This window comes from Daktulosphaira vitifoliae, unplaced genomic scaffold, assembly GCF_025091365.1.
Source record: "Daktulosphaira vitifoliae isolate Bord-2020 unplaced genomic scaffold, ASM2509136v1 Scaffold_5, whole genome shotgun sequence".
In the NCBI taxonomy this organism is placed as follows: domain Eukaryota; kingdom Metazoa; phylum Arthropoda; class Insecta; order Hemiptera; family Phylloxeridae; genus Daktulosphaira; species Daktulosphaira vitifoliae.
In genome coordinates this window covers 17,867,998-17,895,627 of record NW_026099576.1, presented here as the reverse complement: position 1 = coordinate 17,895,627, position 27,630 = coordinate 17,867,998, and the positions used below count along the sequence as shown (strand labels likewise).

Genomic DNA, 27,630 nt, shown 5'->3' with positions numbered 1-27,630 from the left:
CGGTTAATATCAACTGAACGTTTGTAGAAGCCATTGATGTTCCATTGAATAAATGTGCTCATATTTAGGTTATTTAGGTTTGTTATGGCAGGGATTTGAAGGGGGAGGTTTGTGAATGGTTACTGTAGTGGAAGAGATTGAAATAGAAGATTTAATAGTTTGGTGATTTTGGTTTTTGTAGCTTTATCGCTTATCAGTGGTCTAACTTGTTCAGTTATTTTTTGAAGTGTAAGGACGTCTAAACAGACTTCGTCACACAGAGTGTGGATATTTATAGATTTATTTGTGAAGTTCTCCATTATGTATATGTATTGAGAAAGTGATATAGGAATTTCAATATTATTTGAGAAAAGACCTTCGACTGGTTTGAGTCCTTCACTGAGTTTAGAGTGGGAGTTTTCAAGCGAATTGCTTTTTTTTTGTTTTTTGATTGAATCGAGTGGCTTGTCGGATTTATTTTGTGATTCTAAAATTTTTTCTTTTAATGTTTTGGGCTGTGCGAAAGTATCATTAACCTGTTGGTCGATATGGTGAGAGGTGGCAGCTGAAGATGACGAGCTACTAGGCGATGGTGGTGGTCTTTTGATTGGTTCGTTTGGTATGACTATATGTTTATTCGGTTGAATTGGTTTTATAAGGTTTGAAACGTCTCCGTTGTTTGGGGAATCGTATATATCTATTTCCGTTATACTTGTATCATGTGAGCCATCGGATGTTAAATGTTCCGCGAAATCTGTTGTTTGTCTACTATTATTGTTGATGTAGGTATTTTTAGGATTATTTTTGCAGGAGTTAGAGGTATGCCCGGTTTGTTTACATGTATAACAAGTAAGAGTGTCGTCATTTATAAAGATTCTGAAGTCAGTGTTATCGAATCTGATAACAATTGATCCAGGAACATTTGCGATATCTTCGGGGTGGATGTATACCTGGCGACGAAAGCTGCTTATATGTGCCAGTTCGTCTTGAAAACCGGCTTTCAGAAAGGTAATTTGCGATAGTGTTCGAATGCCGCATAAGATTAAGTATTCGTTGATTACGTCATGCGGTATTATCGGGTGAGCATTTGAAATAATAAATCTTTTTGCTGGGTTAACCAAACGACGAAAGGGGATTTGATGTTCGTTTATTGTTATACAGGAAAAATTTTGTATTAGTTCGTCGACGGTACATTTGTCCGTAAAATACACGCAGAAACGATTATTGGAAATACGAGATGCAAACGATATTTTTTTTGTTGATGTAATTTTGCCGAGGGCTTTAATGTATTCTAATTGAGGTATGTCATTAATAGTGTTTAAGACGATGGCTTGTTCTTTTTTTGGAAATTGAGTGTTGGCAGTGGTTTCAGCGAAGGTTTTTAGTTGAGGTGTAGATTGTGTATTTTGTTCTTGGGAATTCATGATTGATAAAATTGCCGTAGCAATGTTATCGGAGTATGCACCGGTGTGCGCTGGCGGCTTTATTAGGTAATTACGGGATAAGATAAGAAGTTACATACCTGCCCGATGGTTGTTATGATGATATAAATTGTATACTGCTATCGGAAGCTATAAAATACGGAAAACACATGCGTCTTGGACGGTGGTCAAACACGTACTATATTAATGTTTGTTAAGAAGATTTCTGTAGCTTGCTTTTATTTATAATTTTAATAATTTTTAATGCGAAAAATGTTTATCATAACTACGCGAAAATTGTCCCAACTATACAAACAATGTTCCACTGTATAATAAATTATACCCTGTTTTATTGAAGGTTAACAAGCATTAAATTTAAAATAGTAGGTCCAATTTTTTTCCCATTAATTTAAATCTTATAAATTGAATGTTCAACAAATAAATAGGACCATTATTAAGATCACTAATTATTATATTTTGAAAAAACTTAATATAACTAATTTATAAATAAATACAATGTATGGTTATTTATTTAATGTCATACAAATAAAATAAAATATAAATGAATATGTCATTCTTTATACATCTCACTCTGCTGTTCCTTTACTGTATATTTTAGATTGTATGGTATAGCATAATTTCATTATAACTCTCATAATTATTTACAATCAGTTCAACTCTTCTTTGACTTATTATGTGTTTCTTTGACGGTGATGGTTTATAACGCCTCTCATTTTAAAAGACAATATTCTCCGTTCCTTGTTGTATATTTTTCATATTGTCTAAAAACTTCCAAATATTTGCATGATAAGTTGCCAATAATTTTGCTCAACATTATTAGTCTTTTGTTATTTAATACTAAAGTAATACACTTTCCACATTTCCGGAGGAAATTTAGGCTGTAGAAACTAGTCACTATCACGAGCCTGCTTTACCTAAATGAATGTAACTTTGATATAATTGACAAACTCATAAATTTCCTCGTTGGTTCATCCAAAAAATCAAAAGTTTCAATTAAATCTTGTAGTTTTATGAAAGGTAATCCCATCAGTTCTGATAAATTATTTAATATACTTGATTTTATGTAATTTAGGTATTGCTCTTTTAACCTTTGTCCATCAAAGGCTAAAGACAATATGTCGTTTAATGAATGCTCAAAATGAAACAAACGTCCTGTTACTTCGATTTCATTAAAAAGACATTTCTTAAGGTATTAATATTACCTTAAAATCGCTCACTGCATATTGTGGATTTAGTGTTATTATTTATAACGGATGCTGTTTATATAATTAATGTATAGCATTATTATTATTGTTATATAATCTATAGTATATAACTTGTAGCCAAGTAATAAAACTAATTTTAACTAACTCAATACTATGGTTCTAAATTATCTTAAAGATAAAATTTAGCTCATTTTCCAACGAGGAAAATCAGGTTAATGTTCTATATTTATTATAATTTATTTTAGTAGTTATTATTTAAATAACCATTGTTGTGTTTATCGATATTTTATTATAACTATTTATTTACAAATTTATTATTCAATGTAACAACCAACTTTTTTTAAATACAAATGTCACATTTGTATTCATTTTTTTAATGATGTCTTGATTGGTTAGAAAATACCAGATATTTGTTATGTACGTGGATTGAAATCTGGTCTTTTCGGCGGCCATTTGATTTCTGATTTAAAGTTTACTCTTTCTCCAGCTTGCTTGCTAATAATTAGTTGGATACTTCTTACGGTATATTCTCTAACAAATTGGGCAATAATTTCGTAAAATATTATGAAAATCTTGTGCACTATCTTTTTATTGGGTAGGATGTGAGGATCAACTAAGAAATCATTTATTATTCCACACTAGTCATGAATGGAAAATTTATATTGACGATGTGATTCATGAATTGCGTGTGGAATTTGTTCGGTTCGGATATGTGCATTAAGTTGATTAAAAATCCCTTTCTCAGTAAATGAAACCTCGTCAGTATATAATATTTTATTAAAAATTAGTTATCATTCTATTATATTATCTGACCACGATTATTATTGATTTTTTTTTGTCAGTAAACTAAAGCATTATGAATAATACAAAATGGTTTTACAATTATTGGATGAGTTACAAAAAAAAAAACGGTAATTTTTGAGATACTGAAAAATGACCAATGACCGTTTTTTAACATGCTTATATTAGTTTCACATGTATGTTGTTTGTATGTTGTAAGTTTGTAATTCCACGCGGCACGTGTTATTATGTCGCGGATCCCGTCGTGTATGACCTTGAGACTAGACTGTCGTAACGCATTCGCCCCCACCCCGCTCACCACTCGTAGACAACAATATTTTCCAACCCGTAGACGCGCGCGTGTCATCAATTATATATATATATATATATATAACAAATTTTTATTGTACATGACACAGCCCCGCGTCGTTTCGTTATACACAATGCCCCACGACTCGTGCCACCTTTATCAGCCGTCGCCCTATTATGAGTATTTGACTGACCAACATCTCGTGTTATACGCCGCGGTGCAAAGTCTAGCAAGCGCCACACGGCCGACGACGTCCCGCCGTTAATGATACCGTAGTCTTCTTCTCGTTGTCAAAGTGACGTCAACAAACCGATCCGCACTCGCGCACTGTTGTCATCTACACTGCTAACCTNGGACTGTTGTCATCTACGCTGCTAACCTTTTGACGCCCGAGGATTACGCCGGACATCGCGTTGTCGACGCCAGCAAAAGTGCCGCGATATTATGCGAAGATCATTATATTGCTACCGCCACCGCTAATATTAATATATATATATATACATATATATATTAATATTTATACGTATATACGTATATGTTAATATTCATTTATATATTCCTACAGCCGACGCCTCTGTCGCCGTATATGCTTCGTGTATAATGTTCCCCCGCCCACAAAACACGGCTATACCTCATGCATGATACGTTTACGTACTTAAGTCCCTTTACACGTATATATATATTCTAATTACTATTAAAACTTATATATTAATACGCTTTATTCTCATTAAGAGATATGTGGTGTATTCATTCCGATTACGGGGGATGATTCCCGTATCATTTTTCGTCACTAGCCGTTTCTCAGACTCTCTCCCCGGAATCGAACCCTGTATTCCCGTTACCCGTTACAACCATGATATTGATAGTAACTATTATCATAACATAAAACTAAAAAGTAAAAAATAAATATAGTNTTATATAAAACTAAAAAATAAATATAGTTTAAAAAAACTAAAAAACTCGCTTTTAAAGCACATTGAACTAAAAAGTTCAAAATAATTTTTAAAATAAGCTTAAAACAATATTGAAAGAAAAGTACTAGAATTATTGTGATAAAAGCGTGGGTCCTTCGTGCCATATCTTTCGTATATTTAGCGCCCGACGCTTTTATCACAATAATTCTAGTACTTTTCGTTCAATATTGTTTTAAGCTTATTTTAAAAATTATTTTGAACTTTTTAGTTCAATGTGCTTTAAAAGCGTGTTTTTTAGTTTTTTTTAACTATATTTATTGTACATTCTACAGCTTCTCATCCATATATAAGTATGTTTTGGTTTAGAGACTCTCCATATATCTCCCAACACTCACACGGAAGCGCGCATGTTAGATAGTTAAAAGAAACTATGTTAGAGGGTATTGTGAATGACCGATGTGGCTCAGGCGAGAGGGGAATAAGGTGGTTATAATTGTTTTTATGAGAAATAAAAATAAATTATTTGTAAACATTTTAATAATAACTTATTTATTAGATATAAAATAAATAACATATTTCGAAACTTAAATATCATATATTTTTAAATCAGAAAATAGTTCACAAATAAAATAAGTCATCTCTTGTAACTTCCAAGGTTATATTGAAAATTCGGAACTTTTAATGAGATAACAATAAAAAAATAAAAATACTAGTCAAAAACATTGCGAGGTGGAAACTTCATTTTCAAATTCATCTGACTTCATTTTTGGTAAATATTTTCAGATATATAAACATTTTTAACGTTTATTTTTTTATCTAATATCATGAAATTCTGGCAACTTTTAAAAATATGAAGTTTTACTGTTAGAATGGCTCATACAGCTTAAACTCGACAATTCTCATTTATTCATATATTGTTCATGTTAGGAAATATACATATCACATTTGCGTTTACCTCAGGTGTTAAGCCGGGTTATGACTAGTGTACATGCCAAATATTCGACATTTGTGTATACTTATCAAGCCGTCGGAACACTATACCAGTACAATTATTGGTCACTTATTCATTTTCCCGCGGATTGTCGGTAAATGCGACACATGTCAAAGGAATTAAAAGACGAGTTTACACTTATAGTTCACTGGTGCACACTTGTGTATTTGTCAAGTACTTGGCATTTTATTCAGGCGTAGGATTAATACACTGGCCTTTTTTATTTATAACTTGTACAAGTATACAATTTTTGGTGTACTTGACAAGTACAACAGTCGTGGGAATCCGGCTTTAGGTACAAAACATTAGAAATACCCGGCGACGGTATTAGCATTGTTTTAAAGGAGTTCGGAGAAATCTCTGCATTATACTTTGAATAAAACGTCGTGTTCGTCACGTAGTCGTTGCCTTTACGGGTACACCCCTCTAAGTAATTTACCGACAACAATGAAACACAAAGAAACATGTTTATGTTGTAGCCGACGAGTTGATTGGGATTTCCACACATCTAGGTAATTACCGCAGTGAACTACGACGTGTTTTTCTATGTAACACTGTTACCCCTACCACCACAATATTATCGGCACAAGCACTGTGATTGGACCGGTCCCATAATGTACTGGGAACTCCATCGGTCAACCGCCATTATTTGGATTAGTGTCTTTCTTACGTGAAACGCGTTCTTACAGATCAACGTGTAGCATTAACGATTCGTGCGTGTTGTTCGCTGTCCCTGCCCATTAATGTTTATATATAAATAATTTTGTTCAATATACCTCCTTTTAAGCATAAACGTCGCGTGTGCACCGTAATTGAGTCGTGTTCTCGTCGTCACGTAATAATATAACGTCGTTTTACTGAGCTCTATCGGTCGTAGAAGAGTAAGCAATCCTCTGGCCAATTGGACCTCATTAGCTACCTCTGACTGTCCACTATTGTCCATCTATTAATCAGTTTCTTTTGGTGAGTAACAGCAGTATATTACTTTGAATAATTTATTAATCTATTCACACGAATATTGTTGTTTATTACCAATTAAGTATTTAGTTGCATATTTTGTTTTATATGTTATTCTTTAAATAATAATAATCTTATTATAAATTTATTCTTATTATTTTTCACTCTTAATAATGTATTGTTTATATGTATCTAAGGAATAAGTTTTTCTTGCACATTGCTTATATTATGAATTAAATTTGTGTTAACTTGTTACAATATACGCTCTTCTAAATTAATTTCATACTGTTTCAATTGTTAGAAATATTAATCGTTGATAACTTCATCTATTACGTCGTCAACTACTTTGGTTGTAAGGCTCAATACTAAGATTGGTTCTGACCATCCTATCTGTTTTCTGCTATTAACTTAGGACCAGCTTAATGAGTATAAGCGGTATCTGAATACTCGCATCGTATTTAATTTAGGAAAATGACCCTTCAGTTTCAGCATTTGTTCAAAATGTATGTCAATTTTTCATTTTATTCATTCAATCATTTTGCTTCATTTAATAATTGATCTGAATTACATATTTAATTTTATTAATTTTTGCGAACACTAGACTAACATTTTAAAGTGAGAAAATTTTTTTTATTATTTTTTCATTTTACTAAAACAATCTATACAACTATATGTACAATAAGTTTTTTGTTTGACTAATCAATGACAAGGTGTGTATATCTTGAAAAGGAAGCCACCCTTTGTTAACACCTCTAAAGTAAGTTGGTTATGTTTAGGTGGTTATTTTATGTTAGTAAGTCTCTATTCCAGTTGCGTTTTAGTCATCTTGGAGGGTCGTCGGGGATATTGGTCGAGTGCATGCGTTTTATTATGGATTTGAGTTCGAGTGTAGATTTGTGTGGAATCTAAGGTAATGTAATTTAGCAAGTTCGTTAACAGAGTCTATTTGTAGGTCTTTATGTAGGTTTTGATTTGTTATGTACCAGGGAGCAGTTGTAATCATTCGTAGAGAGATATTTAGGATCGCCTGTATTGGTTTTATAGTTGACGGTTTAGCTGGTCCCCAAATTTGTATTCCATAAGCCCATATTGGTCGAATTAATGACTTGTCTATAAGTAGTTTAATCTTGAGAGATATTTTAGACTTCGCAGAGGGCGAAAAAGATGTAATCTAATATTTGATTTTTTCCTTTTTTCTTTAAGGTGAGGACCCCAGGTTAGCCGTTTGTCAAGGATTAGATCTAGATATTTTGTCTCATTTTGAGAAGCGACAATTGTATTGTTAATTGTTATAGCGGAACATATTTCAGGTCGGAGAGCGAAGGTAACTTGACTGGATTTGTTTTCATTAATTTTGATTTACAATTCTTTAACTATTTTTCACAAGCGTTAGTATGTGATTGTAGATAGTGAGCCGCATCGTTTTTAAAAATAATTAGGTTTTTTTTTTTTATGAAAGCAAAGAGGGGGTGTACTTATTACCAAACCCTACTACGTGAGTGAGTCGTGTAGCTTAATTGTATTTTGTAAATAGTTTATAGTATAATTATATTTTATATTTATATCTTTTAACTCGTTAATTCCTGTTTTTACTAATATGTAACATCTTATTAAATAAAATTATAATCTTCTGACTAATAGTTACTGTGCTACGGTGTCCATTGGACTTTCTTGTAAACGACAATAAAGTTGTCGCATGACGCTAAAACATGTTAAAAGTTTTTCTTTTAATATATTTTTAAGTTGGTACCATATTATCATTTAGCTTAAGTAGAAAATGTTTCTCATTGATTATCTTAGAAATATAAATCGATGGTTCTTCCGTTGTCATCAGTTGTTATTTAGTTGACAGAAATTTCTAGATCTTTTACAAACTTGTGAAATGATAATCAATTATTTTTTCAGGTAAGGTATATAATTTTATTCTTTCACTGGTCAATTTTGGCTTCGATGCGAATTTGTTAAGATATTAATTTTACCATGATGTGTTTATTTTTTTTTTGTTTTTGTCACAACTTTTTCTGAGCTCAATGGACCGATTTTTCTCTACGATACATAAAAAATAAGTATCTAGTTAAAGATATTATCCTCATAAATTGAAAATTTTGCCTTCGTTTTCCTTAAATAGTGGAAATTCTCTCAAAAATAACTATCTTTTTAATAAAAAAAAAAAATATTTGTCCCGGCGACTTATAATAGTTGTCATAGGTAAAAAACTTGCTATTTTTGTGTTCAAGTTGTATACTTGTATTTGTTTATTTTAAAATTAGGACTTGTCATAGTAATTTTTATACAATTTACATAAGTCTAACTATGATTTTTATCTCACTTAAATTGTATAACTTCAATGAATATCAAGGACACCACCGATGTAGTCTCACTTTGTGAAAAGGAATTTCTTATTTATTTTAAAATATTTTACTATATGGTTTTGTTTGTGTCATTTTTTAACTCTCACTTGGCCAATTTTTTTAAACAATACGTCAAATATTCACAACTAGTAGTATGTATTATAATGACTTAAAAAAATATTATTACTGCTTGCTTACGTACTTTTGATACTCTTGCTACGACACTGTTATTATTTTGTTGGATTATATGTCATTAATTAGCATACTTCATAAATAATTTTTGTTTTATCATATTAATATCAAAATTTGGTTATCTCTGGTGCCTTTTAAAAGGTTTTAAATGGTTATTAGGTTAGATGTCCAATAAGTAGTGAATAGTGTAAATGTTTTTTTAAATTCTTTTTGAAATTTGTACACATTCATAGAATTAATCTTATTACTATGAACTGTTAAAAAAATACCCAAATTATTTTTTGGATCAACGACTATTGAAATACAAGTATTTAATTAAACTATTATATTACATTCGTATTTTAATAATTTTCAATTATTCAGTATTGACTACTAATTATAATGGCTCTAATTGTTGTTCTGAGAATTTATATTCATTAAGTTATATTATTTATTTTATGAAAAATGTATTATTTGTATAAATCAAGTTACATAAAACTTCTTTTAGATTTATATATTTTTAGTTTTATATATTTTGAAATATTATTATTTACATTTATTAATCTTTTTATTAAAATTGTTCAATAATTATAGATTTTATTTTTTTCGGCTTTTTTTTATTTGTTCTATGTAATATATCACTTGTTTGCATAATCAGCCCCATTGTTTCTTTAAGGTACGCGTCCCCATAAGTACACATCGTACGTACTTGACGGAATCGTATGAAACGGATTTTAGAATAATTAGTATAGTAAGTTATACATAAGCGTCCACTGGCCGGCAGCGGACGGATGGCATGTCTCGGTCCGTCGGTAAGGCCGACGAATTTGATCGAAAGGAAACTTTTCTGGCTGGTGCTTATATAGTCATACGGATTATGCGAATGTTATTAAATAAATGTCTACCGTCGCATCGGCAATCCTATTGCTATGGGTACAGTGGACACAACGTTGTACACGAGACAGATGCGGCGGCTGTAGGAAGATATATACATACATACTTATATATATAGTATGGCGACATAAGTACTTTAAACGTATCATGCAATAGTTATAGCCTTGTTTTTTGGGCGGGGGGAACGTTATATCTAAGGTTTAAACGGCGTCAGCGGCCATAGGAATATCTAAATATATATACGTAAGACGCATTACATACGGGTGGTATTGGTCAGTCATAATAAAAATTTGTTTATATATATATATAATAAATGTCACGCACGCCTGTTCGGGTACGAAAACAAAAAAATATAAAATTATACTTGATTAGTGTTTCTGGTGAATTGTTGAGCGGGGTGGGGTGAATGCGTTACGACGACTAGTCTAGACGACGAGATACGCGAGAATAATAACACTTGCCGCGTGGAAAGTTACAAACACATCACATCACATACAAGTGAAATTAATATAAGCGTGTTAATAATTTAACATAAGAGTATATAATAATATATAAACTTAAGACGAGTGTATTTTTTAACAAATATAAAATATTTAGTAAAACAGTGACAATAAAAAAATATAAATTAATTGTGATTTAAATAAACAGCCTTGAACAGTTTTGCTCTTGTTTTAATACCGTCTTCATATTTTGTTTTAAACTTTTGTATTATCTTCAAATGTTAGACTCATTATTAATTTATTAATTTTTGCCAATTTTTCTCTTCAGTTATTGATGATTTATTGAAAGATTTCTTTGAAATATTATCTTATCCATGTTTCTCAGACCAATAGTGTTTATGCAGACTGTGCGTCTACGTAGTTTTGTTTTAAATCGGTTAATATTAAGACAACTGTACCTGTTTTTCCTTTTCTAAGTATTTAGAATACAATAAATAAAAAAAACTAAATATTTTTGTTATTTGAAATGTCTAAATTTATATCTTATATGAAGAAAATAAAGAAGAAATTGCAAATAAATTTTTAGGAAAAGCTTTGATTCTGTATTCTAAGTATTTATTTTATGCCTCATCACAATTTTAGTATAATATTTAAGTATGCTTAATTGACTATCAATAGTTTAAAATAAATGAATAATAATAATAATGAATAATATTGTTAAAGTGTCAAACAAATCTTTTAAAACTAACAATCAAGTAATTGTATACATACCAAATAATAAAAAATTTTTAAATTCAAAAATATTATTGAAAATGCTTTGATGTTTTCTTAAATGACTAAAAATAAGTATTTAAAGGTTTTCGTTTAATTTTGTACAAGCATTTTAATACTGGATTTTTTTGTTTCAATTTATAACTTATTGGATTTGTTATTCTCTTAATTTTTTAATAAATTTATTGCACACAATTTAATATTTGTATTTGGTGTAACAAGAATGTGTTTATTATTTACATGATAAAAAGACGGGCAGTACCTGGCCTACTTGTACAAAAAGTCTTGTCGCTGGTACGCGTTTTATAAAGTTGCACAGAAAAAAATGGCGGGCTGTATCTAGCTAGCATCAACGGAAAGTGATGCCGCAGGTACGCGCATTTGAAAAAAAATACAATTATAAAATTACAAAATAGAAATATCTATAATACGTTATTAATTTTGTGGATCAATTTGTCAAATATTGAAATTTTATATGAGAACTTAATCGCTGTTGAAATATACATTCCTTATGACATACAATAATTTCAAAGAAAAAAAAAATAATTATATAAAAAAGTATAAAATGAGTGAAGAAATAGTAAAATATGGTAGTTCTGTTGAAGAAATTAGTTTATTGGTGCTTGTCGAATTTATATGTTTCATACCCGAAAAATACTTTTATTTTTAGTTATTATTTTATTTTATTATATTAAATATTGAGTTTATAGGTATGCAGCTTATATATATATATATATATTTTTTAACAAATTAAATATAAATTAATTACTACTTTGTTTTACTTAATAAATTTTTGGAAATTCAATAATATTTTATTAAAAGGTTAATTATATTGTTCTAATTATAATTTAATTGACTTTTTAATCGACAGTTTAACATTACTAAGTATTATTCTTCAATAAACTTCTTTCGATAAGTAAACTATATGGAGTCGTGTCTATAAAATGACATTATCATGAGTTGTAATCTTTTATGATTTGTGGAAATATTTAAATATAACAAAAAAATTTTACTCCATATGCAGAAAATACAATAGTATTATCGCCGTGTACTTCATAAGAAATTTTGTAGTAGCATACCAGATGATGAACGAAATTAAGAAATAATACTAATATATTTTGTAAAAATTATTCATCATGTTAAATCAATAAAAGATCGCCCCAATGAAAATTTTATCAATTACTTAAAATTTGAACAATTTTTATATGAAACATTATCCTTATTTTAATTTTTGTGTCCTTTTTTATATGTATAGAAATAAATTTGAGGGGGTATGCACTAAGCATTTACATAACTTCAAAATTCTGGGACACTAATATATAGATAATTCTGTGGGCATTGAATTATTTTGTAATGACAATGGCGTACTCTAACGTACAAATGATACAGTCTGTGAGATAGATGGTTGATGATGGTCCAAATAAAATTGAAGGTTTTTAATAATATATTTTAATAGTCGTCAGAGATTTATGATTCTTTTAACTGTGTCATATCTTAGAAAATTACCTCTTTGAATAANTTTTAACTGTGTCATATCTTAGAAAATTACCTCTTTGAATAATCTGCGCTTAATAGTGGTGCTTTTTTTTGTCATTTTAATCTTCTTTCATTTGAAGTGGTGCATTCTCGCATACTTTTATTAATATTTTCATATTTTATTGCATTTTTTACTGTGTTTATTAAATTGCAAAATTTATATTGCCTCACAGTTTTGGTTTTTTTTTTTTGGTTACTTCAATTAAATATTTTTATACAATTTGGATTTTTTGTCATTTTAAAACAGTTAACACCACTTAAGATTTTAAAGTAAAAGTAAAATGCTCTATCTGCTAATTTAATTTTGTAAAGAAGTAAAACAATGAACACGTCTCGAGTCACTATACTGTACAGGAAATATTTATAAACCACGAACAAGTAATAACAGGCCAATAATTATTATTATTATACACATAGTATTTTTGTATTATTTGTTNGTCTCGAGTCACTATACTGTACAGGAAATATTTATAAACCACGAACAAGTAAGACACACACGTTGCTGTATGCGATAAGGTTGTATTTTCCCATTTAATTTATATTTAGGAAAAAATGTATTTATATTGGTAATAAAGGGGCACTATTATTACATGAAAATACTGCATTCATTTTGACAATAAACAATATGATACGTCACATAAAAATAATAATAGTAATATTGAGAAATGTTGGATAAGTAGTCTTAAAGAAAATTTCCGGGAAAGTAACTACTCCCAGGAACTTTTACCGGGATCATTTCCTCTGGGACATGACTAAACATAGATAAATATAAAATAATTTGATGTGTATGTTATGTAACATGAATAGTTAACAGGTGCACGTTCAGTTCTCTTATCCGTTTAACTGCCTCCGGTGTTGATTCCTTCGATACCTGGTTGAATTTCGTCAATTGACATTCTGTTATAATGTGATTTATTATATGATAATGTGTATATATGTGTAAATAATGTGATTGTTTATAATGTCGTTGTCGCAGTCGCGTTATGTGGTAAATCGTAGTCGCCATTTAAACATATCTGAGGAAAGGCCATGGCCTTTTCGTAGGCGATTTAGTACGGACCACTCGTCTGCCGTGCTGAGCGAAAACAGGATAACTCCAGTCATCATGATTTTTCAGGAACCCAAAAAAACATTTTTAACAGTAAATCAAGATACCCTTTTTCCTCAATGTATAAACATAAGTCAAAAGACGGTAAATTCATTATTTTTTATGTGATATACCAAGTTTTTGCTTAGTAGTACTTGGATTTACCGTGTTTTCGCTTTCAAAACATCAAATATATAGAACTTACCGTATATTTTCTTATTTTATATTTCAATTTTAGATGGGTTTTAATAGGAAATATGCTATTTTTACATCAAAAGTCTGTGTAAAACAGCTAAATTTACCTATAGAAACAAAAAAAAAATTTTTTTTTAATATTGGAGTTATCCTGTTTTTGCTTAGCACGGCAGTCGTATTTAGACAGTTCCATATTCAAAACTCCTTAATTGGGATCAGCGACCAAGTTTTTGATTTTGATTGGTATAGTACATTCATCGCTCCAACACGTTTTATTTTCAAATCCTGATGATATTAGGTCTTTGGCTGTCTTCCAATACAGCTTCCTTGATTTTAGTCTGATTGTTGGCACATCTTCTAATTATTTGTATGAACGTTTTGATTGATGGTACCAATGATTATATCATTTTTTTAATGTTGTACATAATGCTGAAAAGAATATTTTTTTTTTTAAAGAAATTAAGTAAAGTTATATGTAATAACATACCTCATTTATGATGTGTCTGCATTTCAAGTAGAGCGCAGTAAACCCAATATTACACATTGGACACTTATAAATGTGTGTAACATTATTATTACCCTAGTCTTTTACTTGAGTGCTAAGGTGATTAGTTTCTTCATTTTTAAAAATTCAATTTCCTATTAAAAGATTTTTTTACAGCAAGACTTGTTTACTTGGGCAGATACCAGTGTACTTTCAGTTTCAGAGACAACTAAATCAGAACTATTTTCTGTAACGTATTCATTACTAGTATAATACTTCTTAGGATATTGTGTTAGTGAAATGTCCATTATTGAAGTACGTAAATACATAGTTGTTTTATCAGGTTTAAATGGGGTGGGTTGTACTCGACATCGTAACATTGCTATCGGACATTTCAATATTACTCGATGAACTATCCACAGAATTTTGTGGACAGCTGACATAAAATATATCCCTACAATTTTCAAGAGTTTTAATATAATTTTATAACGGCCACTCAAACACAACTGCCCTTTGTTAGTTCGACGTCAGTAGCTTTGGGCTACAGACGAGTAGAATTCTCACATCAGCATCTCCCTCTACGCTAATTAATATATATTACGAATTAAGTAAATGGGAATAAAACTTGTGTAATATAAGTGGTGAGAACTTAGTAATAAATGTTCCTATAATTGCTTATAGAGTTACTCAAGTCACATAAATCTGATGTAACACTTTCTTGTCCATTAGATCTTATAAATGTAATGAGTTTGCGCAAAGTAGAATTCTCATTTTTTAAAGAATTAACCTAAGTTGTATTAATGTTCTTAATGTTTTAATGTTCAAAATAAAAAATCAATGCAAATTTCCTTAACTCCTCAACTATGGCTCCTTGATAAATTATTATAATTAATATTGGGATATTCAGAAGAAATTAATTGTGCAATTTTATTTATTTTAATTAATAAGCCATTTTTAATTAAGAACGAAAATAACTCTTGCCTATTAAAGAAATTTAAAAATCGGGTTACAAAAACTATAATAATATTAACGAATATTAACCAAAATATTTTGTTAACGCAACAAAAGCCTAACAGTATACGTTCAAGCTACATAAGCTTAGCAACAAATGCTGAACGACTAGCTACTAAAGCTATTTTGTGCTACTAAACTCAAAAAAAAAAAAAAAAATATCTAAATTTAAAATACTTCTATTTAACTAAAAAATACAAATAAGATAGACGATAAGTTTTTTTTTCTTTTTATGTTATATGTTTTACTTTTGTTTATTCATATATATTAATGTAACTAAAAAATATTTTGTATCACATGGGCTTTTCATTTATACGGACTGAATAAATAAATAAAGCACATTTGAAAATCAACCAGATCTGAATGTTCATTTGAAACATACATCTGAAACCTAAATAAAATAGAATATACTTTATAGTTTAAACTTATATAATATTTATCTTAAACATTTATTTATATGTGTCAAATTCTTTAAAAGGCTGAATATTTAACACTCGTTTATCAAACAAAATGCATTCCCTTCCATATTAAATATACAATTATAGTATACAAGAACACAATTCATATGAATTGTATTCTTGTAAATTATAAAAATAAAACGGGTTTAATAGAGTTAATATAACATATAACTGTAAATTATTCTGTAGCTGATAAATGAATGAAAAACAAACATAAATTGTTTAATTTTTGGAACACCTTATAGGCAGGCAGCAAAATATAACTAGATAATTTTCTAACATTTAATCTTTATCAATATGCATATTGACATAAAAAGAAAAAAATTATACTATAAGACTATAAACCTACAAAATATTAAAAATTAATTAAATTAAAAAAATTAAAATTCTTTTATTTTTCGAAAAATAATAATAATAAGTGGTCAATATGAACGAATCACTCTGTATTATAAATTTATTGAATTGTTACAAAAATAAATATAGAAGTATTACATTTGTGAGGAAATTGACTAATTGTGTGGCTCACAAATATATACAGCACAAATAAACAAACGCACCCTAAAACAAATTTTAAATTGAAGTAACCATAATATAAATGTAGTTGTTTAAAATGTATTCAGTTAAAAGAAATCGGTTCGGTGAGAGCTATAAATAGTGGTAACAGACACACAAAAAAAAAAGTGTATCATAGTAAAACCAATATTCTCATCGAAGCTAAAAAAGAAAAACGGTGAATGGCTTTAAATTTTATCAGTTCTTCAGTAACTACTTCGCCTGTTGTAGTAGGAGACCAGTGTCGAAATCGTAGTTAGGCCAATCGTATAATGTCAGCATCATTTTTGTCTACATTCCAAACCCAACCAGCCGTAGTCGCTTTTTCGCTGTCTGTTCTCATCTGCCATTACGTGCATCTACACTCTAACTCGTCATACTCAGATAATCGACACCATTACCACAAGATCTCATACAGTCCACTCGTCATCATCAACAGCTTCATCTATTTATTTGAGTTTATATTATTTTTTAATGTTACTTATTGTTTGTTTTAACTGAGATTAACTATTTTGTTTTATGCCGCTTCGCCGGCTACTAGTATTTAAGGGCTCACCAATTANCTAAAATTATTTGTGTTGTTAGTAATTATTCTTCTGCATCTTTGAATTCGCATATTTTTATTAATTCTTTCAAATCCGTATAAAATTTATCAAATGGTTCTACTTGATTTTGTTTTCTTTGGAAAAATTTGAACTGTGACATTACTAAGTTTCGCTTTGGTATCCACCGTGTCTCCATTGCGTCAAGTATTGCGCTTACATTCTTTTCCTCTATATTTTCCTCAATTTGGAAGTATATTTTTCTTGCTTCAGGACCCATCAGGTTCAACAGTCTGGCGACTTGAATTTCCTTTGTCTTTTTCGTTGTTTCGTTAGCCGTGAAGTAGATCTCTACTTCTTGCCTGAATAATTTGAAATTGGCTTGTACGTCATGTTTCAATTTTTCGGGCCTTTCATAATCCGTCATTATTACGGATATTTTTATAATAAATATTATTATTATTATTACCGTATTATTTAAAATACCGACTGCGCCATGTTTCGTCTTCTCTTATTGACGATATTAGAACAATATTAAAATAAGATATTATATAATATTAATTAACATAGATCACGTGTGTGTGGTATGAGTGTCTTTATTGAACTATGTTGTACAGGTTAGATGCGACAACGCAGTTAGATAACACAACAATAGGTTCCTCCGTCAGCGGTTCTTCTATTGTGGTTGGTCCTTCCGTTGGTGCTGTAGCCGTGTCGGTTGTTGTGTTTGTTGTTTTCGTGGTTGATGTTGTTGGGTCGGCGGGTGTCGTCTCGCCGACGACCTCTCCCCAACGCTTCGGCATGTATTCTCTGTACCGCTTCTAGCGGCGCTCTGCTCGAACGGTGAGGACCGCGCGCTGCGGATGCTGGGGGAGAGGCCGTCGTGGGGTAAAGAAGTTAGGGGCGGTGATGTCAGGACGTTGGGTTGGGGTCGCTGTTGTTGTACATGCTGAAACAGACATAAAAAAACATATAAATATCACAATCCGTCAGCCAGTTTGTGGTCTTACGTGTCATAGTAATTTCTTTTCATTTTTCATACATGAGACGTGAATTTTTCGCTGGGGAACTTGGTCTGTTAAAAACACTCCTTTCCCTAGGTGATCCGCTAATCTGACGGGACCCAACCCAACCAAACCACCGGTTCATCACGTTGATCATTTCCTTCTACACCAGCGATTTGTCGTTGTCGCATAAAATTACGCGCACATATCCGAAGCGTGAGAATAATTCGCGCTCTAGCGTATCAACAATTGTTTTTGTCGTTGCCGCTTCGATTGCGTACGTTTCTGTTCACCTACTGAAACAGTCAGTCGCAACTAACAAGTTTGTTACTAATTACTAATTACTTCCCATGACTGTTTTGGTTGGCGACTGGTTCGTTACGCCTAGCGCCTAAAGGTCTTAAACCAAGCAAGTTTCTATTGGGCTGGAGACCCATATACGTCACTTGAGATTGATAAGCGCCGGTAGGAGCATTACTTATAGAGTTCCGAACTGCTTCAGCGAGAACGCCTATTCAAGGAATTCCTTCGTATAAGATATATATATTGTCGTCAACACCTTCGCCAGGAGGAGCGAGGTTACTATAATAACTATCGTTATATTCAGGCAGAATTACGTTTGAAAGATTGTTCTCATCAGTATGGGGGCTACCTCGCGTACTGCCATATATATTCGATGCGAACAGCGAACACTTTCGCATGGATTTGTTACGTATGGTCCGACATGATTACTGTCATGTAGTCTAATTGGCTTGTTGATTAAAGCGGGTAGATTGGATTTCGAATCCGACTGTGTTTTTGGTTTGTCGGATTGAGACTTAAATTGGTGAGCGTTCCGAGAGCTTTTTGATTCCGTTGCTTATCGGGATGACCACGTTGGATACCAGCGGGGTTTGTCTCGGATGTGAGCTCAGTTGGTTTCTTATTCATCGTATTAATTGGAGAGTAGGTAAGAATGAGAGAAGTTAAAATTAATAGTTATCTTGATATAGATAAGTTAATGTGAACTTCTGAGTTGTTAGTTGATTGAAAACAGCGTATGAGAGCGTATATTATTTCAATGGGGTGCGAACTTCGCTTCCAACATGTATATTATACGCACATTCTGCAGCCGATACTTGTCGTTCATGAAGAATCTTCATACATATTGAAACGTTTCTACGTTAGTACTCTTTTAAATATGTTTTTTACTAACTTAAATTCATCAATAATACGAAAACACAAATTGTTCAAATAATCAATTTAAATAGAAAACTTAATTTAAGGTGAAAGTAGAAGTATAACCCTTTGTATTTCGGTTGGTATCGCGTTGTTACGAGCACCGTTGCAAAGGTTAAAAGGAATATTTAGAAAAAGCCAGTAATCGTGATCACCGTTGAAGATTTAACTAACTTTTTAAGTAAAGAACTTTAATATATGTACGTAAACTAGTCGGCAATTTATATTGCAATCGCTAGTATAATATAAAAAAATTATAAAACAGTTATTAAACATAAAAATGAACAAGAAGAATGATGATTCAAGCAGTGAAGGTGTACTTTATACTACCCGTCACCACCTAAGTAGTGTAGACCAATCGCCCACTGATTATTTATTTTTTAATATTTTCTAATGAATAAATGTGTATTTTAATATCTTATTTAATTTGCGAGTTCCCTTTTGGACTGATATGTAACATAAAAGAGTCTACTATCATTATTATCAATATAATTAAATAAAAAATGCATTATATTATATTCTTATGAATAAAAGTTATCAAACAGCGCAGTCCAGTGGACTTCCTTGCAACTGACAAACGGTACTAAAGCTGTAGCGTAACGCTACAATATCCTGAACAGTTAGCGTGAAATATCAGTCTCTTCACGTTTATTTTGTTATATTGCTTGTGCAATTCCAGAATTTACCCCTTCAGGTTCTGCTTTCGATAGATACTTTGCTATATAGTACGCTATCGCTTCGTTTGATCCGCACGGCTAAATATCCATGTTGCCTGTCCACAATCTTAATAACTCCGGGTGGTAATTATTTAACCACACATCTTCCTTTTGACGCTTAAGTAAACAAAGTCTACCTTCGTTACGAAGAAAATCATCTGAAGGATGAGACACAATTCATGACAATTCAATACATTCTTGACGTGGAAAGTTAAATCGGCATCTTCAGTGATATTATTTTTTGTACAAGTATGTCAGATATATCAAATTCATCGGCATACATTTGACATTTCTTTACTAGATCGTAAAGCTCTGGATCTTATTCTGTAGGCATTCTACAGCAACAGTTACGATCGAGAAGAAGTTTCCCTTCTTTTGAGTCAAACTCTGGATGATTTTCAATCCAAATCACCATATAAAGTCGAGGGCTGCCCCTATTCTAGAACTCAATACGCCACCAATTGTCTTGCACATAGCCGCCAAATACGTCATAATTGTTTTTGATAAATTTCATTAGAGCATTTACTCAAACCATGAAATGTCGACTCAAAATTACTAGGTACTTTTCCATAAGTCTTTGAGTCTCGTGAATGTCGAGCGTAATAGGATCAACATCTGGTTTACCATCAACTATTATCAAAGCTTTTCGTTGATGTAACCTGTTGACATCATTTGAGTTAAATGTTACANGAGAAGTTAAAATTAATAGTTATCTTGATATAGATAAGTTAATGTGAACTTCTGAGTTGTTAGTTGATTGAAAACAGCGTATGAGAGCGTATATTATTTCAATGGGGTGCGAACTTCGCTTCCAACATGTATATTATACGCACATTCTGCAGCCGATACTTGTCGTTCATGAAGAATCTTCATACATATTGAAACGTTTCTACGTTAGTACTCTTTTAAATATGTTGTTTACTAACTTAAATTCATCAATAATACGAAAACACAAATTGTTCAAATAATCAATTTAAATAGTAAACTTAATTTAAGGTGAAAGTAGAAGTATAACCTATTGTATCACGGTTGGTTGGGTTGAAAGGATTAAAAGGAATATTTAGAAAAAGCCAGTAATCTTGATCACGGTGATAACACGATGGTTATGATGATCGACGTTGAAGATTAAACTAACTTTTTAAGTAAAGAACTTAAATATATACAATTTTGATCACGGTTGGTAACGCGTTGTTACAAACACCGTTGTAATTTCTATATATTAAATATTAAGATTTAAGGAAAGAAATAAAGAAACTTACTCGGTGAGCGGTGTATGTACGTAAACTAGTCGGCAATTAATATTGCAATCACTAGTATAATATAAATAGTTATTAAACATAATAATGAACAAGAAGAATGATGATTCAAGCAGTGAAGGTGTACTTTATACTACCCGTCACCACCTAAGTAGTGTAGACCAATCGCCCACTGATTATTTATTTTTTAATATTTTCTAATGAATAAATGTGTATTTTAATATCTTATTTAATTTGCGAGTTCCCTTTTGGACTGATATGTAACATAAAAGAGTCTACTATCATTATTATCAATATAATTAAATAAAAAATATTATATAAATATTATATTCTTATGAATAAAAGTTATCAAACAGCGCAGTCCAGTGGACTTCCTTGCAACTGACAAACGGTACTAAAGCTGTAGCGTAACGCTACAATATCCTGAACAGTTAGCGTGAAATATCAGTCTCTTCACGTTTATTTTGTTATATTGCTTGTGCAATTCCAGAATTTACCCCTTCAGGTTCTGCTTTCGATAGATACTTTGCTATATAGTACGCTATCGCTTCGTTTGATCCGCACGGCTAAATATCCATGTTGCCTGTCCACAATCTTAATAACTCCGGGTGGTAATTATTTAACCACACATCTTCCTTTTGACGCTTAAGTAAACAAAGTCTACCTTCGTTACGAAGAAAATCATCTGAAGGATGAGACACAATTCATGACAATTCAATACATTCTTGACGTGGAAAGTTAAATCGGCATCTTCAGTGGTATTATTTTTTGTACAAGTATGTCAGATATATCAAATTCATCGGCATACATTTGACATTTCTTTACTAGATCGTAAAGCTCTGGATCTTATTCTGTAGGCATTCTACAGTAACAGTTACGATCGAGAAGAAGTTTCCCTTCTTTTGAGTCAAACTCTGGATGATTTTCTATCCAAATCACCTTATAAATTCGAGGGCTGCCNAGAAGAAGTTTCCCTTCTTTTGAGTCAAACTCTGGATGATTTTCAATCCAAATCACCATATAAAGTCGAGGGCTGCCCCTATTCTAGAACTCAATACGCCACCAATTGTCTTTCACGTAGCCGCCAAATACGTCATAATTGTTTTTGATAAATTTCATTAGAGCATTTACTCAAACCATGAAATGTCGACTCAAAATTACTAGGTACTTTTCCATAAGTCTTTGAGTCTCGTGAATGTCGAGCGTGTATTAGGATCAACATCTGGTTTACCATCAACTATTATCAAAGCTTTTCGTTGATGTAACCTGTTGACATCATTTGAGTTAAATGTTACAAAGTAGGGTGGAGCTCCTAAACATCTGATTTGAGCTAATAGCTCGTTCAAGGCTGTTATCCAATAAGCTGCTGAACCTCAAATTTTTCACATACAGATTGAAGACTCTTCGACTGCTCCTTTTCGATTAACGATTTTCTTACCACATGCTTATATAGTGCTTTTGATACAATAATATTCAAAGNAAAAATACAGATATTCTAGGTGCGCATTATTTCTGTTGAGGAATATAATGTATCTGCTTAATACACCATAAAAATTTGAAAAAAAAAGTGTAACATGCAAAATTTAGCATTAGAAAATCGGTAAAAAACAATATAATAGTTATTTGTTGTTTTCAAGCCAAACTTTTGTAATTTTTTTAAATATTATATTGTTATTTATATTTTATATATTGTATATGTTATATATTACATACACAATGTAACTATTATAATTAGATAATATTTTTCTGATATATCATAATGAGTCTATCTATATATAATTTAATACGTACACATAGATTGCATACAGATATTATTCGTCAATGTTTCTAGACGTTTTTTGAGAATATTTTTAATATTGTTATGTATATATAACACTTATATATTATGACACGGCACCGCCCTTCGCTCTAGGCTGGCGCTCACACGTGTCTCGCGATATCAGCCATCCAGCTTTTAATATGACCATAGACAAGTATACTATAATAGATGGGCAACTGCCGTGTTAATTATTTGGACTGCGTTTAGCGCTCGAGTAGTATAGTGTTTGTACGACGAACTAAATCAGTGTAGCTATGCGATGGGACTTCAATTTTGTTTTTATTTATGGTACTACTTATATTCTTTTATATTTTCAAATGAAAACACAATGTACAAAATTAACATAAAAATATTTTATTTTTTACATAATTATTACAATAAAAAAATTTTAATATTAAATATTAATCATATAAATCAGTCTCATTTAAAATAACAATTACATATGTTTCATAATAATATATATATATATAATACTATCTTTAAAATAAATTATTTGTTAATTTATTAAAAAAAAAAACTCAAAAACTTATTGGTTTTAATGTGGTATACTATTTAATTAAATTTGCCTTGGATTAATTTTTTCTTTGAATGTTTTGAATGCCATATACTTGCCAACTTTTTTATAGGGTCTTTATCATTGGACCTCATTTGAATTTTCCCTGACAATATTCTATTAATTTCAGTGCACCAATGATTTAAAAATAATTTTACAATACATACAGCAATTTCTTCCTCAATATTTTTTTCGTGCTTAGAACAGTGTAATACATTTAAATCAAAACTGGTCATTATTTTGTTCAATAAAAAAGATTTAATATTTGGGTGGTGACTGACAGACGGTAAACATTTGTTATTTAAAATCAATAATATTATGGACCAAAACTCGAAAATTAGCAGTAGGATATATTTAAGTGATGGTCGAGTTGGTTGATATTCCCTAACTTTTATTAGTTCAAAATCGTTGGATGTATTGTTACAACAAAGCTTTTTTAAACAAGAATTACAATTTTTAAATACTGTTTTATTCAGTTTTTTTATGATAAATCCAGCAATGTAAGTGTGGGTGAGTAATTTAAGATTTTGAGTGATGTTATCAGTGCAAGGTATTACTTGTTTAGTTATATCATATGAAAGTACTGGCTGGTTGGAGTTTTCTTGATCAAAAGAAAATAAATTTTTGTAAGTCAACAGGCTGCTTTCTGTAAACTCTTCACAGTTAGATCCAGGAGAATGTGGCGACACGAGATTATTTAGGAGTAATGTTTTGTAAGATGAAATAAATAGACTGCAAGTAGGATTTTGACAACTAACACTCTTGGCTCCGCCAAACAAACTCCAATGAATCCTGGTTTAAATACCTAGGTAGTAACGATTTTATTCCCTTAATTTCTAACAATGTTGACAAAGTTTGAAAACCTAAAATAATATTTAAAGACGTTACATTTTAAATTAATTTCCAAAATATTAGGTAATTCACCTCTTATGGTTGTACTCCAATTGCTTAAAGTAGGGACTTTTACAGCTTTTCCATTTTTCCCTATAAACTTCATAGTTGATAATACTTTAAGACTGTCTTCCCATAACTTTTGGTGTACCGAATTCTTTGTTACAGCTGTTCGATACATTTTACCATCTACAACTTTGTGGAATGAGCCATTTAATGAATCAAACAGTTTATCAAAAAACAAAAACAACTCTGCTGTATTTTTTGCTCCAGGGTCGATTACAGATTTAGCTGAAAAAACAAGCCATTATATAAAAGTATTATATTTTATATAATGATTCATAAAAATCCATACTTACAAGCTAAAAAAGACATAATTGATGATACTCTTTGGCTAAACACTTGTGCAGCATACCGTACTTTCGTTTTAGGAATTTTGTCAGGCAAAACATGACAATCTGTGAGTCTTGGAAGCATTTTACAATCTTCAATAACTTTTTGTATTTATAAAAATTAAAAATGTTTGATAGTTTCTGAAAAAATGAGTGATTTACCGAATTCGGTTCACCTGTATATATATGTATATATGTATTATAGTTTTTAATATAGTGGTTTTTCCAAAATAAATTCAGTATAAAAATGTATAATACTTACCATTAGATTTACAGCCCTGGTCGACACATTTCGACGCGTTTTTGGGCATAATGAAAAATTATGGGTTAAAATAAACAAAGCTAATACGTATTTAATATTAAATAGCTGTCACGAGATCAAAAGTATACAAGTACACAATATATACAAGCTTTCCAAAGAAAAAAATCAGCAAATAAGTGATACTATATAATTTAAGCACATGTGGTGCACTATGAGCGAACGCGCACGACACTAGTGTTTGTACGATGAAACTCCGCGGTCAAAATCTCCCATAAGGAAGTTGCACTACCCTGAATATGACAATCGGTTGTCATCGGGTGGGCCGCCGCCGAGTATGGATTCCGGATATTGCGTTCTGTTCGTTTTCCGACGTTGACCTTAACTGGTTTGTGCTTTAGTTAGCGTTATTGTAGTGCACCTTTTTCTTCGATTTAAGTTTGTCTTCGGATGCGACTTGGTAAAATCAATATTTACCTATGCCCTTATATAGCTGTGTTAATCCTTTAAACTAAAACGAAACGACCGATTACCACAATCGTAATTGATTCGCGTAATACTTAGCTAATCTGTTCGAATTGTTACGAGTGGTTTTCTTTTCTTCATAGTTTATTGTAAAACTGTACTTATATATATATTGCTAGTGCGTGCTATTGGATACGTGTTAATTATAATTATTTTATTCTTCATTTTAGTTGCAATATAAAATATAAATAATTTTGGTTTTAATCTTGTAGTTGGAATATTGTATCTTCATAAATATCAGTTAATGATGTCTTAAAACTTCTTATGACATTGTTATTAATTGGTACAATTCTGTGTTTTTCTTTAGTACCGAGAATAGTTTTACACAATTTAAATCGCATATTAAATTTTATATTTAATTTTATCAATATGATAACACAGATTAATAAAGTTTTTTTATTTTTGCACCTACACTACAATAGTGATTTTTTTTATAAATGGAGCTGTTAATTTAATGTCTTGTATAAGGTGATTTTGAAATATATGTACAGCAACGGTATTATGTTGTTCCATGTGATCACTAATTATACATATACATAGACACTTAATTATTTTTTCTATTTTGTAATAATAAATAAAGAGATGAAGAGTGGCTTGTTTAAAAACCCATTGGAAGCTTTGAATTTCATCCTGTACTAAAAAATTATAATTTTCTGAAAAATCTTCCAAAGCAATACACTCATTGGATTCTAATGTTTCTTTTTTTAGTTTTAAAGAATTTGATTGAATCTTAGAAATAAAATGGTACTTTTTTAGTTAATAATTGTATTAATTAAATATACAATAAAATCTTCTATACATTTTATATTTGTTACTAATTCTGCCAGATCAGTACTGACCCATTATTTAAAATCAATGTTTTCTGGTCCATCATAAAGCTCTTTTGAAATAGTTTCATAAAAAAAAATGTATTCATATTTTATATGATTCACATTCGGATAATTGGAACATTCACTCATCATACAAAAATAATTATTCATATCACAAACTATTGATTTAAGCAAGTATACAAAATCGTATTTTAATGAAGCTTCGTCAGTCATAAGTTTAACATTTTGATGGTAAACACTTACACTCACAGTATGAGTAACCTGAATAATTTTTAAAGAAGATTATCAAAGAAAAAAATGATTAGATGTCTAAATATATATAAGATCCTTTCAAGGATAAAAATCTTTTACATTAATTAAATGGGACACTATTTTTTAATTAATATAATAAAAAAAAAATTACAAATTATATTATTATTATGTTTGTTATCTGAACAATTGCTTATCTAGACATGTTAAAGTTAAGCGACTTTAGATCAAATTTTCACTTATTTAGAAATACAGTGTCCAATAAATCAATTTTTTTATTCACTAAGACATAAAAAATAAGATACCAATTGTTTATCAATCGGACGCATTTTACTTGACTTTATTATATATATAATAAATAACTTATGGATCATTAAAACAGATTTCTGCCACTGATATCATAAAATCATACAAATGATAAATTTTTACTTTAAATAATCTTAAAACGCAAACAATTCATTGGATAAAATAAATTATAACAAGATTTGTTTGTAACTTTTTTTTTATGATATTATTAAGTTAAAAATAAGGATTCCGGTTTAAGAAAATCAGTTATGGATTTTTATCCTTGAAAGGACGAAAAGAAAAATGATTTAACTACATATTATTATAGTTTTTTGAACCTAAAAATTTTTTCTCTTCATAAAAATATAAAACTCCTCAATATTTTCTTAGAAAATATTGAAAATAAGTATCTTACCTAATTGCGATTACTCTGTATAAAAAATTTCAAAATCCTTCTATTAGTTTAGTAAAAGTAACTGGACACCCTCAGATCATCTTTGAATATGCAAATAACTAATGAATTAAAATAATTTTATACAGAAATATCGCAATCTCTGTAATGT

At 30.4% G+C, this 27,630-nt stretch overlaps 1 long non-coding RNA gene and 1 pseudogene across 1 annotated transcript; one reads left to right on the top strand and one right to left on the bottom strand.

Moving 5' to 3' along the window:
* The first annotated feature begins 6,022 nt into the window (after nt 1-6,022).
* Nucleotides 6,023-8,551, top strand: LOC126906550 (uncharacterized). Its single transcript, XR_007704275.1, has 2 exons — nt 6,023-6,584; nt 7,782-8,551. It is a non-coding gene; the product is annotated as an uncharacterized LOC126906550 (long non-coding RNA).
* A 15,084-nt stretch (nt 8,552-23,635) lies between these two features.
* LOC126906527 (uncharacterized) lies at nt 23,636-25,209 on the bottom strand (annotated as a pseudogene).
* Between the last annotated feature and the right edge of the window lie 2,421 nt (nt 25,210-27,630).